At 34.6% G+C, this 15,085-nt stretch overlaps 1 long non-coding RNA gene across 1 annotated transcript; it reads right to left on the reverse strand.

Annotated features, from left to right (window-relative positions):
* Window positions 1-297: 297 nt before the first annotated feature.
* On the reverse strand, window positions 298-14,255 carry LOC144341003 (uncharacterized). Its single transcript, XR_013417564.1, has 2 exons — window positions 12,475-14,255; window positions 298-450 (listed from the first exon to the last, which is right to left on the reverse strand). It is a non-coding gene; the product is annotated as an uncharacterized LOC144341003 (long non-coding RNA).
* Between the last annotated feature and the right edge of the window lie 830 nt (window positions 14,256-15,085).

The raw sequence follows: 15,085 nt of genomic DNA on the forward strand, positions 1-15,085 counted from the left end.
TTCCAGGCGGTTCTTCCCTGAGCTCATCTTTTCTTATATAAAACTTTGGCAAAGGTATCCAACATCATCACTAACGTTCATAATCTACTTGACACGTTATTGCTGGACAGTTTCACCAAATGTGTTCCTACTGTATAACATACCGTTTTTCTAGCCACCACTACTCAACCACTAAAACGATGTCATATATTTAAGGTGTTTGTTAGGTCAGGACCATAATTCTATACAATAATGTCCCTCTCAACTTGGATAGGCTAAATTATGTTATGATAATAAACAATTCCCGAAACTCAGTACTTAGCAATAACAATAAAAATGTTTATTTCTGCTGGGCTTGGTGGCTTACATCTGTAATCCCTGAAATCCCAGCATTTGGGGAGGCTGGGTGGGAGGATCTCTGGAGTCCAGCAGTTCAACACCAGCCTGGGCAATATAGGGAAACTCCCAGCTCTACAAAAGAAAAACAAAAATTAGCAGGGTGTAGTGGTGATATCTGTGCTCCCAGCTACTTGGGGGGCTAAAGTGGGAGCATCACTTAATCCCAGGAAGTCAACCCTGAGTGAACTCTGATCATGCCACGGCACTCCAGCATGGGCATGAAAGCTAGACCATGTCTCAAAAAAAAAAAAAAAAAAGTTTATTTCCTGTACATGCTGATGTCAAGTAATGGTAAAGTAAAGGTCTCTGCTTTAGACACTCATAGAGTAAGGATGATGGAGGCTCTGCCATCCTGTAGCTGCTGCAACGTTTGGAATACTAGGGCAATTCAGTATAGTTATTGAAGTGTATATTTTATTCTATTGCAGACAAATTATATTCTGCATTTCTCTTCTGCTTCATTTTGCAAAGAGTAAATATTGTATATAATTACTTCCTGATTGAGAAATAAGAAAATAAAAACCAAAACAAAACAAAAAATTAAATTTCCACAAATAAAAAAATCTATACTCTTGAGTTGCTATGATAGTGTTAGCTGAAAATAATTTTCTGCATTTTCAAAAATCCAGCTAGATTTCTCTGTTCTGTTCAGCCTAAATAGTTTTTTTGCATTTATTATGAATAAATAATAGGACCATGTATGCAGCACCCATAATGTTTCACATATTATAGGCACTATAAATACGTGAAGGAAATAGAAACAGAAGTATCACTTTATAAGAGAATGAATATAAAATATATATAATATTCTGAAAATTTAAAACATCTTATACCATTATATGGTTCTTTTTTGTTTATTTAGAAATTAGAGTAAGTATAGAAAGTATACATCGAATCTGTGATTTCAGGGAAGGTTAAACTTAGCAGGGAAAAAAAATCAATACGTGAATAAAGTTTATTCTGATATCATCTCGTGGAAGTTTGTCATACAAATTAGGTCATTCTAGCAATAACCAACTGAAACAGAGTAGAAAAGCCAGGGGGAAAAAAGCACTAAGGCACATAACATTGCTCCAAAAATGTAATTCTTTGCAAATCTGGCTGCTGAAACTGCCTGCTGTAACCTGAAACCAGTTTTATCTAATGGCTCCTGAAAGAACCTGCGGAGACTCTAAAACTGCCCACTTGCCAGTTCCTCCAAAATTTACTAGTGCCAATAAACTTTCTTTCAAATATGTAATATTTCCATGTTTTACTAAAACTCCCAGCCTTCTCTTTGTTCTTTGGACATACCAAAGACCACCTGGTCTGTGTTTATGCCCAAAATTGCAGTTCTTGCCTCCTAAATAAAAATGTTTTAAATTTAGAGATGGATCTATATTTTATTTGATTTTGACAATCTTTTTTTCATTTTCCCCAACTGAGGACTTTTCTCATTTTCTACCTCTTCAACCTAGATTCTCTAGAATTACAGCTGGTTTTGCCAGGAAGTTATTGTGGAGTCATGTTAGGCATTACCTCCCTGCAGTGATCCACTGTAAACTTCTTTTATTTCCACATGAAAACATGCCTGGAAAAATGTCACTTTCCAGCTTATCACATAAATCAACAAGAATGCACTCAATAGAAATATGATTCCTGATGAGTTGTTTATGTGTTAAACAATGACCATCTCTAGTATCAGAATAAAATCAGTCATAAACATAAAATAAATTTTAAAAATAGGTTACTTTATCCCAAAGGAGTCCCTAGGAGTCATGTGTAGGATAGTGGGGTAGATAATTTTGTCTAAGAAAGACAGATGATAAGGAAATTTGCTTTATTAAGCGGAAGTTTCAAGTAGTGTGTAAAGCTACTTTTACATAGGTTATATCAAGTTTGTGTAGACAGTATTGTCACTAAGTGGCAAAAGGGTAAGTTAAAGTTTAGGATTTGCACAGCAGAATGAAATTGTAGAACAGGTATTCAAATCTGGGCTTCTGTCATTTTTAAACTTTTATTTCTATTCCAGCATGCTATCTTTCAGCCCTTACGAAACCATGTTATACTGGAAGTTGAATGGAGGACATTTTACAGCAAACAACTCCAGAACATCATACGGACTAATACCCTCCAAAAACTTCAGCCAGTAGAAAAACGTGAATTTATGTCAGAAAAGCTGAAGAAATACTGTGACAAAGTATGGATAGAAAGCTAACCCAGTATTTCTTTTCTTAATCCTACATTTCATTGGTTAAAACAACCCATATTTCTCTCTCACAGTTCTGTAGGTCAGAATCCAGTATACTTGGCCAGTTTCCCTGCTCATATCTCGCACGGCCAAAACCAAAGTTTCAGCAGAGCTGTGTTCCTCTCTGAAGGCCCTTTTTCAGACTTTTCAGACTCATTCAGGTTGTTGGCGAAATTCAGTACCAGGCAGTAGGGGTCGTATTTTATTGCTGGATTCCACTCTTTGCTCCCAGCAGCCTCTCTTCTGGTGCTTCTGTGTAGGATGCTACCTTTCAGAACCAGCAGCACCTGGAATACTTCTCACAGTGCTGCATCTCTTCTGCCACATCTTTCCATAACTTCAGCAGATACAGGTTCTCCACTTTTAAGTGGTCCCATAATCAGATTGGAGACAGCCAGATAATCCAAAATCATCAACGCATCTCAATTTCCACAATCTTAATCACATCTGTAAAGTCCCTTTTGACATATATTAACAGGTTGCAGAGATTAGTGTGTGAACATTTTTGCAGGAGATACAGCAGTCTCCTACAAACAATTCAATTGACAACTTAAAAGCAATTCAATTGACAACGTAACTTGGGAAGCGTGAGATTTTTCTTCCTAACTCCTAACTCCTAAAATTGCCATCACTAGGAATTACTCCAACTCTCTGTGTGTAATATCATAACTATGATAATATCTTCTGACTATCCTTTTGAATTAGTTGTTCAAATTACCACCCAAACTCATTTAAATGAATGCAAAACTCATTTGACATTTTCTAAAATGGTCAAAACAGACTTGTCTATATATTCTTTCAATGAACACTTTTATTTGCTGGTTTAAATTCTGGACCACAAATGTTGCAGTTGCTATTTTTCTTTCTATCCAAGTGTGTTTGAGGATGCTTTTTTTTCTATACAGCCATTTAAAAGAAAATAATATGATGAGCACTGTATTCTCATTTCTTTAAATGTACATTTTAAATATAATTCCTACTTAGTCTGAATGAGAGATTCATGTGGTATGAATGTTACCCATCTTTATTCTATAAATAAAAGGGAATAATACAGGGATGATATAATAAATGCCAAAAGACATTGCTTTCAAAAACAGCAGCTTACTAATTGACCTTTTTCCTGCATTTACCATACTATTTGTCATTTCAGCAGTTAGCTATCTTTCTGACAGATAAATGTGTATGACATTTAACTGGATAGAGTTGTCATTGAATAATTTAATGTCATCTCTTACTGCCTCAATGTAAATGGTTGATCTAATTTTTATTTGCAATGTGAAATTTAGATAATTCATATTATATTGGTTAATGTCTAAATACTTTAAAAATTTAGATGAATGTGCTTTTGACTTGTCAACATAATCAAATGGGGCATATGGGATTGAGATTAAACAGTTGATTAAATCCCATGATAGAATACATTTACTTTCTCTTCTCCTTTTGATCTTGCTTATTCACATTTCTTCAATCTTTCTTAGAACTCCCTTTACAACTCCAGATCTACAATAATTTTATGAAATCATCAGTTGAGCTCCTTGGATTAATATCCTTACTTTCTTTGTTTACTCTAAAGTTCCAAGGTACATATTAACTGCCTTCTTCAATCTTCTGTATTCAAATTACACCTCCTCTCCCTGAATTGAAAGGAAATTTCAATGTCCTTTATGAAAGCTATAGATAACCCTTTCTTATTTGTCTGTCTTTTACTCCCTACAATTTCCATAGGTTTTATGTCCTGATTAAATTATTTATATCAGCTTCTATGGACATTAACTTCTTCAATACTTAATGGCTTATATAGTGCTTTTCTGAAGTTAAAAACTGGTTTTAATCACCCTTTTCTGATTTATATGACATTACAAATAATTTTGGAAATTGTAGATAATTTGTCATAGTCCTAAAAGTTTGTATGTAAGGGGTGTGTGTGTGTGTGTGTGTGTGTGTGTGTGTGTCACAGAGAGAGAGAGAGAGAAACAGAGAGAAAGAGAAATTGATGAATAAATCTAATTAATCAATTTGGCCCTGTACAGATAATGAAGCTATAAGTTATCTTTCTACTGTGATAGTAATTAACATATTCCCTATGGTCTACTTTGTTTATATCTAATAACATTCAGGTAAAATTATAATATCTCATGATACCATTTCATTCCTTCTCCAACTTTATCCTTCTTGGAAGACTGGCTTATAGCAGCCACTCTCACTAACCCAGATTTTTATTGGTTACTAACATGAAACAGGTCTTCAGTTCCCAAACCTCTTTAACCATTTGTCTTTCCTCAGCCTTCACCCCTCTCTATTATTCTGCATCACAAATAACCATACCCTACTTATAGAAAAAATATTATCCCGGTTTATCCTCAAAATCTCTATCTATTCGACATTTCATTATCCCATCGCGCTCCTTATATTAGTGAATGTACAGCTTATATATTTTGAGGATATATTATTTAATAGGGTGCCATTTTCTTCCACGATGGAATGGAAATGGCTTGCAGAAAGACACACGTCTCACAAAGCACAAAAATATATAAATATGAGTAGTAAGTTGGATGAAAGGAAGGACGAGTTGCTAAAGTTAAGTTGAAGGTTCGTTTCTGAGTTTCATAGAAGCCAATACACAAATGAATATTAGTTAGTGGCTGTATAGCATAGTGGCTAAGTGTGGACTCCAGAGTTAGTGAGCTGAAATGATGGCTCAACACTTAACAGCTGTGTGATTTTAGATATGTTACTTAGCACTCCGAATCTCATTATTCTTCTCTTTAACATGAGAATAAAGAGTATATTTTTAACAAACTTGTGAATATTAAATGCATATGAACTTATTAAATATTCCTGCCTACTACAATGTAAACTTTATAAGGTATTACTGTAATTTTTTTATATTATTCTATTGCCTGAAAATTAGAAACACACCAGTTCCTTAGAGAAAATAAAGTTTTTTTCAATATTAAATAAAAAAAAAAAATTCCTCCATGGTGGCTTTGTTTATGGAAGTTCCACTTGTGAGAAATTCAGTCTTATATTTTCCATGGTCTTTTGGAATATCTACCTGAAATTTCCAAAGAGCACCTTATACCTAATTGTTTTTCTCAAACCAAGTTTGGCCCTTAAATTGTTTTTTCCTTAGGGAATTTATTAAGGGAATCTTGGAGATTATTTCAACAATTAAAGAAAAGGAAAACATATTGTTAGTCTCATTTTTTAAAAAAGAAAAAAGCTATCCATCCTAAGTATATACTAGAAATTGGATATACTTTATTTAGAAAAAACAAAACATTAAATACAAGGTTGTACTAGTCAGTGAAACCTGGACAGTGTTTACTTTTACTCCTTTTGGGAAGATACTTAGGATAGTTTCACCCAACTTCTTGGATTTTGTCTTCAGTTCAGATGAACCAAAGCAACATATCTAGATATCCACCCTAGATATCATAGTTTTATGGGACATGGCTAAGGGAGAACGTGGCATATTCTGATGTACACTTCAGGTGTGTGGCTAAGCAAAACATAAGCCTGTTGAATGTAGCTTACTTATCTGTTCAGATAAAAAACTAAGTCCTCAATTGGTCTTTTTGGCTTTTCCTCTTCAGGTCATTTTAGGAGTTAAGAAGAATGCCTAATGAAGAAGGAAGTTAACATATCACTATTTGGACCATGGAAATATGTTAACTTCCTCCTTCCCCTGGCATTCTTTATGAGGAAGGTAATGTACCAACTATTACCAAGTATTATTATATACATTTTTAGATCAGAAGTGGGAACATTGGTGACATGTACTTGCCACTCTTGTTTGTTCAAAATTTCCAGTACACAAAATTAGTATTTAATTAGAGATAAAACCATTTATTTTTGTTGTGATAAAAGACAATAAAGACTAGAATAGCCAAGACAAGAAGACAAGAGACTACAGATAAAATGATGGGGAAGATTTGTCGTTTTGGAGTTTAAGAAGATGAACCATTTCACATTGATTTTACTAATAATTTCTTTTTTCATCCTATGTGTTCAGTGTAACATAGTAGCACTTATTTAAGTCATAAAACTGACTTAAAACTCTGTTTCATTTGGGAGGATATTAGCAATACACTTCTTAAAAAGCACTTTTTCTGTTTCTGATGATCTCCGTGAGCTTTGCTTCTTGGCATTAACTATACTCTAGCACAGAAGAAAATTATATTTTTTAAAAAATTATTTGGAATACTATCTTGATTGACAAATCATAATTATATATATTTCTGGGGTACAATATGCTATTTTAATATATGTATGCAATGTAGAATAATTAAATCAAGTAAACATTTTAATCACCTTACTTAACTATCATTTTTTTACAGTGAGACATTTGAAATTTACTATCTTAGTTATAATACATTACTATTAATTACAGTACCTTGTTGTGAAATTAGTCTCAAAACCTATTAATATTTCTCTTCCCAGTCTGAAACTTTGTACCCTTTAATCAACAACTCCCCATTCCCTTCCTCCCCTCCCACCCCCTCAGCCTTTGGTAACCAGAATTCTACTCTCTAATTCTATTAGATCAACTTTTTTTAGATATAAGTGAGATAATGTAGTATTTGTCTTTCTGTACCTGGATTAATCACTTAGTATAATGTCTCCCAAATTCATCCATGTTGTGAAAATGATGGAATTTCCCACTTTTTAAGGCTGAATGTGTATAACACATTTTCTTTATCCATTTATCCATTGATATACTTTTACATGGATTCCATGTCTTGGCTACTGTGCTAATGCTGCAATAAATACAGAAATCCAGATATTCCTTCAAAATAATGATTTCAGTTCCATTGTATATATACCTAGAAATGGGATTATTTGATCACGTGGTAGTTCTATTTTTAGCTTTTTGAGGAAACTATACTGTTTTCCGTAATGGCTATATTAATTTATTTTCCTACCAACAATGTGTAAAAGTTCTCTTTTATCTGAACCCTGTCTAAAATTTGTTATTATTATTTTTTTGTCTTTTTGATAAAAGCCTTTCTAGCTAATGGATATGCGGTGATATCTCATTGCATTTTTTTTTTTTTTTTTTTGCATTTCCTTGATACTAAACATTTTTTAAACAACCTATTGGCTATTTTTACTTTAACTTTGAGAAATATCTGTTCAGGTCCTTTGTCCATTTTTTCATCGGGTTTATTTTCTGGCTATTGGGTTAAATTCCTTATGTATTTTGGATATTAACATCTTATCAGATTTATGGTTTACAAATATTTGTTTTTATTCTGTGGGTTGTCTTTTCACTTTGTTGATTATTTTCTTTGCTATGAAAAAGGTTTTCAGTTTAGTGCAATGTCATTTGTTTATTTTTGCTGCAGTTGCCTGTGTTTTTTGGGTCATATCCAAAAAGTGATCATCCAAATCAATGTCATGGAGATTTTCCCCTATAATTTTTTTCTAATAGTTTTACTGTTTCAAGTTTCATATTTTAATGTTTAATATACCTAGGGTTTTTTGCTGATTTCTTTATTTTTAATTTTTTTTTCTATGGGTTTTTGGAGCACTGGTGGTATTTGCTTACATGAATAAGTCCTTTAGTGGTGATTTGTGAGATTTGGTGCACCTGTCACCTGAGCAGTATACACAGAACCTGTATTTAATCCACTTTAAATTGACTTTTGTGTATGGTGTAAAATAAAGGCCTACTTTAATTGTTCTGCATATGAATATACAGTAATATCAACACCATTTATCGAAAATCTGTCCTTTCTTTATTGTGTATTCTTGATATCTTCTTCAAAAATCCACAGAGTACAAATTTATGGATTTATTTTTGGGTTTTCTAGCCTGTTCCATTAGTCAATATATCTATTCTTTATCCAGTACCATGTTATTTTGATTACAGTCATTTCACAATATGCTTTGAAAACCTGGAGTACAATGCCTTCAGGTTTGTTCTTCTTTTTTTCTTTTTCATTTTTTATTCTTTTAGAAACAGGATCTGTCTCTGTTGCACAAGCTGGAGTGCAGTGGCATGACAATCACTCACTGCAGCCTCAAACTCCTGGGCCCAAGTGATCCTTCTACCCCAGCCTCCCAAATAGCTGGGACTACAGATGTGCACCACCACACCTGACTAGTTTTAGTGTATTTTTTAGAGATGCAGCCTTAGTATGTTTGTCCAGGCTGATCTCAAATTTCTGACCTCAAGAAATTCTCGGATCTTGTTCTTTCAAAGAATGAACATTACAGGTGTGAACCACTACTCCTGGCCCAGCTTTGTTTTACTAGCTCAAGATTGATTTTGCTGCTTGGAATCTTTGTGATTCCATACAAATTTAAGTATTTGTTTTCTATTTCCATGATAAATGACATTGAAATTTTGATTGGGATTGATTGCATTGAATCTGTAGATTGCTTTGGGTAGGATAGACAACTTCACAATGTTAATTATTTCAATCCATGAACACATGATATCTTTCCGTTTATTTGTGTTTTCTTCCATTTATTTTATTAGTGTTTTAATGTCTTCAATATATAGTTCTTCTACCTGTTGTCTTAAATTTGTGACCAAGTATTTAAATTTTTTGGTTATTATCATAAATGGGATTGTTTTCTTAATTTCCGGTTTAGACAGCTTGCTGTTAGTACAATTCAATTCGTCTTTGAACTACTCAGGGATTAGGAGTGCCAGCCTTCTATGCAGTCCAAAACCCATGTAGGTAATCTTTACTTTTATTGAAAAAAAAAATTCACATGTAAATTCCCTCTCACAGTTCAAACCCATGTTGTTCAAGGGTCAACTATAAAAAAGTAAAAAGTGATAAATAGCATCCAAGAAATGGGGGATCCAAAACAAAACAAAAGGCAAAGGAAATTTGTACAATAGTGCTGAATGCTCCAGGAGGACAGATAACCAGTTCTGTGTTGGAGAGAAGTCTCCACAAAAAAGTATCTAGGCGTAAAACAGAAATGATAAGCTAAAAAAAAAAAAAATTTTAAAATCACTACTGATTTTTTATGTTGATTTTGTTTCATGCAACTTTATAGGATTCATTTATCAACTCCTACTATTTCTTGGTGGAGTTTTTAGGGTTTTCTTATAGACAAGATTATGTTGTTCACAAACAAAGACTTTTTCACTTCTCCCTTTCTTATTAGGATGTTTTCTGTTTCTTACTCTTGCCAAATTATCTGGCTAGTAATTCAAGTGTATGTTGAATAGAAATGGTAAAAGTGGGGGGCATTAAATTTTGTCAAATGCTTTTTCTGCCTGTGTTGAAATGATCAAATAATTTTGTGCTTCATTTTGTTAATGTGATGTATTCACACTTACTAATTTGTGTATGTTAAAATAGTTTTGCATTTCAGGGATAAACCCCACTTGATCATGGTGAATAAATCTCTTAATGTAGTCTTGAATTCTGTTTACTATTATTTTATTGAGTATTTTCACATGTATGGTTATTAGGGATCATGGCAATTTTCTTGCAGAGGCTCTCTGGCTGTTTGTTTGTTTGTTTGTTTGTTTTTTGTTTTGCTTTTTTTTTTTTTTAAATCAGGGTAATGCTAGCCTTGTAAGATTAATTTGGAAATATGAGAGGGAGTTATTTTTAATTTTCTTCTTCCTCTTCGAAATAGTAACACTGAAACAGTTAATAATATGAAACAACACTATAAATGGCACATTTCTACCTTGTGGAAATACTTGTAGTACATTCCAAGATAACCAAAAGCAGAGAGGTGGTTGTAAAACATTCCATGTACTCATCACCCAGTCTCAACAATTACTGACATTTTGTCAGATTTGTGTCATTGTTAAATAACCATTCCAGTTTTCCTTTATGTTTATACACTGTTTTAAAGCAAATAATAAAAATTATGCTATATTACCCATAAATATTACTAAGCATTTTAACCCCATAAGGACTTTTAACATAATCACCACAATATTATTGCACTTCATACAGCTAACAAAATTTTTTATCAATATTGAAATTTCACCAGTTGTGACAAAAATATACTTTTTTTTTTTTTCAAAATAACATTCAGCAAGTATCCACACATTGCATGTGTAATTAGGTTTAAGTCTTTTTTATTCTATAACATCCTTCCTTCCTTCTCTTTGCTTTTATTCCCTTCCATGTCATTGTTTTTTTGTTTGGTTTGATTTTTCGAAATTTATGTTATCTGTTTCATAAAATGTCCCATATTCTGGTATTTGAATGACTGATTCCTCATGGGTTTGTGTACTTCTACCCTTATGTTTCTTGTAAAGTGGTATTAGTTCAGATTTATGTTCAATTTGTGTAAGCAAGGACGTTTTATGGATACTTTTTGTTTTATTACATTATGGAGTATTTAATGTCTACTTATCCCAGTTTTAGAGATGCTAATTATAACCAGTGGTTTATAATAAGATTTGCAAAATAAGATTTACAAATCTTCCCCACACTCTTTCAACTAATGGTTTTAGTATCCATTGATGATAATTTATTATGTAACTAAGAATTGCAAATTGCAAAATAGAATATCATTCCCGTCATTCTTTTACATGTATTGGACATGTTATTTTTAATAAGGAAACTTTATTCTACATGAAGTATTCTGTGAGACTAAAATATAACATGTACAATGAGTTAGTTTGCTACAGCTGTCATAACACACTTGGTGACTTAAACAACAGAATTTTTTTTTTTTTTTTTTTTTTTTTTTTTTTAAGGTCTGGAGGCTCAAGTCCAAGACAAGATGTCAACAGGACTGGTTTATTCAAAGGCCTCTTGCTTTGGCTGTAGATGGTCATCTTCTCACTGTATCTTTACATGGCTGTTCCTCTGGTGTCTCTCTTTTCTTATCAGGACATCAGTTATATTGGATAAGGGACTCCATCTTTATGACCTCTTTTACCTTAATTATCTCTTTAAAGGCCCTATATCAATATAACAGTTACATTCTGAGTTACTGAGGGTTAAAAATTCAACATAAATTTCAGAGAAACACAAAGCAGTCCAAAATTTATGGAAAAGGCAGAATAACTGTTTTCTTCTATTCTTTTAATTAATCACTTTCAAAATAATAACATTACCTAGAAACACTCACTAATAACCAGTGCCATTTCATCATTTTTGTTTCAACAAAAAAAAAAAAAGAAATTTTTTATGCATATATGGTGGGTTAAAATGTATTATAGTAATTATTAATCTTTATGTTGTCATAGTTATTTCATTTTAGGCTAGCAGGAATAAAGTAAAATGTAGCGTTTCTTTTCTTTGTAACTTGACTTTTCTTTGCACATTTTTGTGTAGGGTATTTATATTTTACTTCTTAACTTATAGACTACTAATAAACAGTATTATGGTTTTATCTATGGATAATATAAGGTATATATTCTAGCTTGCCAAATATTTTAATTTTCATTTTCTATGCAAATGTCTCTTTTATGTTCTATGTTGTCAAATGTATCCATCTTTATTTGTCCATTTTCACACTGCTATGAAGACATACTTGAGTCTAGGTAATTTATAAAGAAACGAGGATTAATTAACTCACAGTTCCACTCATAGGGGAGGCCAAAGGAAACTTAAAATCATGAGGAGAGGGGAAGAAGTCACGTCCTACATGTGGCAGGTAAGAGAGAGCAAGAGCAGGGAAAACTGCCTCATAAAACCAGCAGATCCCATGAGAACTCTCTCACTATCCCTCACCGTCACAAGTACAACATGGGGGAAACCATCCCCATGATCCAATCACCTCCCACCTGGCTCCTCCCTCGACATGTGGGGATTATGGGGATTACAATTTGAGACGAGAATTGTGTGGGGACACAGCCAAACCATATCATTCTACCCTGGCCCCTCCCAAATCTCACAGTTTCACATTTGAAAACACAATCATACCTTCCCAACAGTCCTCCAAAGTCTTAACTCATTTCAGCATTAATCCAAAAGTTCACAGCCCAAAGTTTCATCTGAGACAAGGCAAGTGCCTTCTGCCTATGAGTTGGTAAAATAAAAACCAAATTAGTTCCTTCCAAGATACAATGGGGGTATAGCATTGGGTTAATACACCCATTCCAAATAGGAAAAATTGGCCAAAACCAAGGGGCTACAGGCCCCATTCAAGTCTGAAATCCACTGGGGCAGTCATTAAATCTTAAGCTCCAAAATGATCTCCTTTGACTCCATGTCTCACCTCCAGGACATGCTCATGCAGGGGTGGGCTCCCACAGCCTTGGGCAGCTCCTTCCTATGCTGGTTTTATGTGCCTATGGCTTTTCCAGGTGTATGGTGCAAGGTGTTGGTGGATCTACCATTTGGGGGTCTGGAGGATGGTGGCCCTCTTCTCACAGCTCCACTAGGCAGTGCCCCAGTGGGGACTCTGTGGGGGCTCCAACCTCACATTTCCCTCCACACTGCCCTAGCAGAGGTTCACAATGAGGATGCTGCATCTGCAGCAGATTTCTTCCTGGACATTCAGGCATTTCCATGCATCCTCTGAAATCTGGGCAGAGGTTCCCAAACATCTATTATTGACTTCTGTGCATTTGTAGGCCCAACACCACATAGAAGCCACCAAGACTTTCATCTTCTGAAGCAATGGCCTAAGCTGTACCTTGGCCCCCTTTAGGTATAGCTGGAGCTGAAGTAGCTGGGACACAGGGCACCAAGTCTCAAGGCTTCACAGAGCAGAAAGGCCCTAGGCCTTGTCTATGAGACCATTTTTTCCTTATAGGCCTCTGGGCCTGTGATGGGAGGGGCTGCCACCAAATTTCTGACATGCCCTGGAGACATTTTCCCCATTGTCATGGTGATTAACATTCAGCTCCCTGTTACTTATGCGAATTTTTGCAGCCTGCTTGAATTTTTCCTCAGAAAATGGGTTTTTCTTTTCTATTGCATTGTCAGGCTGCAAATTTTCCAAACTTGTATGCTGTACTTTCCTTTTAAATATAAATTCAAATTTCAGATCATCACTCTCAAGTTCAAAGATCCACAGATCTCTAGGGCAGGGGCAAAATAATGCCAATCTGTTTACTAAAGCATAGCAAGAGTCATCTTCGCTGCAGTTCCCAACAAGTTCCTCATCACCGTCTGAGACCACCTCAGCCTGGACTTCATTGTCCACATCATTGTCAGCATTTTGGTCAAAACCATTCAACAAGTCTCTAGGAAGTTCCACACTTTCCCACATCTTCCTGTCTTCTTCTGAGCCCTCCAAACTCTTTCAACCTCTTCTCGTTACCCAGTTCCAGAGTTGTTTTCACATTTTCAATATCTTTATAGCAATACCCCACTCTCTATGGTACCAATTTACTGCATTAGTTCATTTTACACATTGCTATAAATACATACCTGAGACTGGGTAATTTATAAAGAAAAGAGGCTTAATTGACTCACAGTTCCACATGGCAGGGGAAGCTAAAGGAAACTTACAATCATGGCAAAAGGGGAAGAAGTCATGACTTACATGGTGGCATGAAAGAGGGAGCAAGAGTCTTATAAAACCATCAGATCTCATGAGAACTCACCCACTATGATGAGAAGAGCTTGGGGAGACCACCCCCATGATCCAATCCCACCTATTCCCTCCTAAACACATGGGGATTACAACAGGAGATGAGAATTGAGTGGGGACACAGAGCCAAACCGTATCACCATCTTTTCTTTAACTGCTTCAAATAAATTAAAAGTTATGGTTAGGAAATATTCTCTACCCCTAGGTTGTAACAAATTTCAATTTCATTATTATTTTAATACTTATATATTTAATTTCAAAAGTCTGACTCATTTGGAATTTATCTGGACAGATTTGGTGAGGATTATACACAATTTTCTCTTGTCTATATGATGAATTATTGCTCAAACATTATTAATTAGTAAAGACTCAATCATATCACTCAATAATAGCATCAGTTAAATAACAACACCTGGACGTGGCTGAGACCTATTCTACCTGATGTGATATATTTTGCTGAAAATCTGAAAACTATATATATATATATGTAATGTCTCTTATATTTCAGATATAGAGGCCTGGAAACCGAGAGATGGATTTAAAAGTACTTCCTCTCAACTGTACTTCAAATGGCCCTTCAGGTTCATTTTTTCTCCTGTTTAATAATATCAGCTCTGTTAGTTTAGAGATCTACTTCCCAACAGAATAGTGTTTCCACCCAGGGACACAGTGGTTCCATTTAGCTGTAAGTCAGGATTGTCATCCTAGTTATTTGTACTTTCTGAGTCTCTGAGCCAACAGAGAAGTTACTGTACTGGCTTGAGTGATCAGCTTTTATTATCAAGAAGAGTGTGAGGTGGGGAGCGGGCAGGAGCAGTAAGTAGCTGAAGCCTGAAATCCCAGCAAAAGATCACTGGAGGCCAGCAGTTCGAGACCAGCCTGGATGACATAGTGAGACCTCGTTTCTTAAAAAAAAAAAAAAAAAAAAAAGGCATGATAATGCACACTTGTAAGGCTGAGGTGGAAGAATCACTTGAGTCCCAGATGTCGAGG

Source organism: Macaca mulatta, chromosome 5 (assembly GCF_049350105.2).
Source record: "Macaca mulatta isolate MMU2019108-1 chromosome 5, T2T-MMU8v2.0, whole genome shotgun sequence".
Lineage (NCBI taxonomy): Eukaryota > Metazoa > Chordata > Mammalia > Primates > Cercopithecidae > Macaca > Macaca mulatta.